Source organism: Colobus angolensis, unplaced genomic scaffold, assembly GCF_000951035.1.
Source record: "Colobus angolensis palliatus isolate OR3802 unplaced genomic scaffold, Cang.pa_1.0 Scaffold34, whole genome shotgun sequence".
Classification (NCBI taxonomy): domain Eukaryota; kingdom Metazoa; phylum Chordata; class Mammalia; order Primates; family Cercopithecidae; genus Colobus; species Colobus angolensis.
In genome coordinates this window covers 3,012,319-3,016,382 of record NW_012116710.1, presented here as the reverse complement: position 1 = coordinate 3,016,382, position 4,064 = coordinate 3,012,319, and positions in this window count along the sequence as shown.

The following is a 4,064-nucleotide window of genomic DNA, read 5'->3' as shown; positions in this document are numbered from 1 at the left end:
CGGGGCCAGAGATAGCCCCCGCCCCGCGCCGCAGAGGCGGCCCCGCCCCCCTCACGGAGGGCACCTAACCGCATGTCTGGCGACTCTCGGGGCTTGCAGGAGGGGGCGACCCAGGCCTCCTGCAAGCTGAGCGTGACTATGCGGGGAGGGTGTGGGAGCCAGGCCTTCTCCTCAGCGGAAGGCAAAGGAACCAGAGTCCCCACCATCTTTTTGGTTGGAGAGAAAAAGAACCGTGTCCCAGCTGAGATGGAGGCGAAGGAAACCGACCCCACTCCCTTTGGAAAGATAAGAGGTGTCAGCCTCCCTACGCGGAGGTGAGAACGAAAGGAGTCATCTCAGTCACGCGCGCGCACACGCACACATGCACGAACACCCTGTAGTGAGGAGGAAAAGAACCACCTCCTTTCCCAACGCTGGGGAGAAAGGTGTCATCTCCCCAGCCCCCAGAAGAGGGGGAAGGGAATAATCCGCTCTTACTAACACACACACACACACACCCTATGGTGAGACAAAAGAAGAAATACCTCTTCTAGGGAGGAAGACAGCCTCCTTACTCCAAGGAAAGGGGAGAAACAGATCCTCTCTACTCTGTCATGGAAGGAGGGGGATCCCCCAACCCCGCTGTTTCTTTCCTAGCATGCATTGGTGTATCCAGTGCTATACCAAGAAGAACATGTCTTCAAGATCTTTCTTTCTCTTTGCTTTTTTCCGTTTTATTCGTTGCCTTGACCTCTGTGAAGACATTTCTGATGGCCACCTTCCAATGTGCACTCTCTAAATCTTGCGTGACTCTTGGACCTTTGGTTTTCATCTCTTATTGGATATACTTTCCCTTGTGTTGTAATGGAGCAGGACACAGCAGATGCACTTTGCAGCAGACCACCCTAGGTGATATGTGACCCTGGATCAGTAACCCCTGTGAGCCTCTCTCCTTGGCTGATAAAAGGGAATAGGTAACCCTTTTCAGAGTTGTTACCTGGAGTAAATAAGGTCATGTATGTAAAGCATCTGGTACACAGCAGTAGGTATTCCAGTAGTGGTGCCTGAATTCTTTTTTGAATTGGTTCAAAGTAAATATGTACTGGGTTGAATGGAGTCAGGGAGTGGCTTGTCACTAATATTGGCGGGCAGTTCTTGCTTCCTACATCCCAGCTGGCACTCAACTCATGGCCTAGAGATACACAATCCAGCTCTGAGCCAGTGCTATCAGAGAGGTCTCCCAGTCAACTACAATAACACAGTGGTCTTCCTATCTACTATGTGCCTGGCACAGTGGTAAGAGCTGGAAAGGCTGAAATGAGTGGGAAGCAGCTCTTGTCTATTGCAAGTTCACGATCTAATTGGGCTGGGGGGTGGGGGGAGGATAGACGCAGGAACCACATAAGATGTGAGAAATGCTATCATACAGTTGGGCAAAGAGCTTTAGGAGGACTAAGGAGGGAGGGACTCGTTCTGCCTCTGAGGCTTAGGAAGGTCTCTCAGAGGAGGTAACATTTGAGGTGGATCTTGAGGCAGCTGTGTTTACCAGTAGAAAGTGAAGAAGGCAGGCAGGCAGACAGAGAAGGCATGGAGAAGGTATGCAAGTTGATGGCTCCTCCAGGAAGCCTTACCTGAATCCTCCAGGGCAGGCTAAGTGTTCCATATCCTGTGCTTGGCTTTGTCATAGACCCCAAAGAAACTATCATACAATATTCTGGTGACTAGAATGTAAGCTTTTCTAGGACAGGATTATGTCTCAGTTATCTCTGGGCTCCACACCAAACACAGGACCTGGCATGTAATAAGGACTCGGTTGTTTGAGAATTGAACTGTAATCTTACCCAACTCGGTTTTTGTGTCTATTGGAGAATAAAACTGATAAGTCACTAATAACATAATTAAATGAACTTAATTATTGCCCTTCTTTAAAAAAAATTTTTTTGAGATGGAGTTTCACTCTTATTGCCCAGGCTGGAGTGCAATGGCGCGATCTCGGCTCACCACAACCTCCGCCTCCCAAGTTGAAGCGTTTCTCCTGCCTCAGTCTCCTGAGTAGCTGGGATTACATGCATGCGCCACCATGCCCGGTTAATTTTGTATTTTTAGTAGAGATGGGGTTTCTGCATGTTGGTCAGGCTGGTCTCAAACTCCCTACCTCAGGTGATCTGCCCACTTCAGCCTCCCAAAGTGCTGGGATTACAGGTATGAGCCACCATGTCCAGCCATCAAAGGCATGTATCTCTAATGGAGGGTTTCAGACACTGTGTCACTTCAATTTGGGGGGTGATAGGTTTCTTAAAACAATATTTTGCTAAGTAATTTCCCCAACCATTAAACTTATAGTATATGTATATTGTTTTTAAAATCAACCAATTAACAGACGTGTTTTCATGCCTAATACATACAAGGCATTATGCTAGGGACGGGAGGGTAAAGGAGATTCAAGGATGAATAAAACCCAAGTTCTTAAGCGGACAGCTCATAAACATGTGAGCACATAACTAGGAATAGCAGAGAAGCCTGTGAGTGACCTGAAAGTGGAGCAGGCAGTGAGTGTTAAAGAAGCCAGAGGAAGAAGAGATCTCAAGGAAAGGAATTTTCACAGAGAAAGAAAGGCTCAGGCCTTATAAAATGGGCAGAATTCTGACAGGCAGGAAAGAGTGAATAGAGAGGGCAACCAAGATAAAAGGGATAGCCAGAGCAAAAGCTATCCCTTTAAACTTCTTCAGTCTCCTCCTTGAAGGCAAAAACCTTGTCTGTGTTGTTTCTCACTGTCTTCCTTGAGCCTTCCGTGGCACTGCCGTATGCATTCTAGTGTTCGCAGGGGTGGCTCTGAGAGGCTGTACTTATGCATATGTTGATGTTGCTAGTGTCTATCCAGCTTCTCTTTTTAGATTGCAAGCCCCTCAAGGTGAGGGATTCTGTCTTCTGATTTTCTCAGAATGATCTACAAAGCCTCTAATACATAGTAAGTGACCCAGTTGTGGGAGCTAGATCAGAATGTTCTCTAAAATGTTATTTTAGAGCCCTTCATAGAAACCATGGAGGCCTACAAGATCATTTAAAAATGTTTATCAAATATTCCACTAATTTATTACATTGTTTTCTGGTAGGTTTTAATAAGAATATTATTCTTGTGGAAGAACAGACTGTTTTCTTATAATTGGGTATAAATGGTCATTGATTAGTTGTGTCTGATCAGAAGTTTTCATTAGTTAGTACAACTGTAAATCACATCTGCTTAAATCAGTATCTTCCGGCTTGCAGTGAGTCCTTGCCAAGAAGTGTTTTGGGCCGGGCGCGGTGGCTCAAGCCTGTAATCCCAGCACTTTGGGAGGCCAAGACGGGCGGATCACGAGGTCAGGAGATCGAGACCATCCTGGCTAACACAGTGAAACCCCGTCTCTACTAAAAAAAATACAAAAAACTAGCCAGGCGAGGTGGCGGGCGCCTGTAGTCCCAGCTACTCGGGAGCCTGAGGCAGGAGAATGGCGTAAACCCGGGAGGCGGAGCTTGCAGTGAGCTGAGATCCGGCCACTGCACTCCAGCCTGGGCGACAGAGCGAGACTCCGTCTCAAAAAAAAAAAAAAAAAAAAAAAAAAAAAAGAAGTGTTTTTGCATGCTGCAGAAACATGCAGTGCATCGTGTCTTATGATAAATGGGCTATAATGGCAACCTTTCCCTTATCCTTACTTGTGGATCTGGGTTCCCGATGCAGGTAGAACATAGCACTATTACTCTATCTATGCTCTACCTTTTACCTGAAATATGAAGGGAGAACTGGATTTGAACTCAAGAATGTCTACAAAATACGAAAATTTCTACCTATCTCCCTCTTGAGACCAACCAGCATTTTCCCATCATCTCCAGGTAGAAGGCATTTCTCCCAGAGCAATCTGTGAAGGGGGTCTCTCCCACCTTTCTTCGTCCCTCGGTGACTGACTTAGCCAACTGTGAGAATCTCAGCAGTCTCCTCCAGTTCTAGAAGCCCAGGATTCTTTGAGGTCCTTCCTTTGTAATCTCTATCTTGCCACTGAATTTTGAACACAATTAAGCATCTGGCAACTGCAGATGAAAGAATCCAG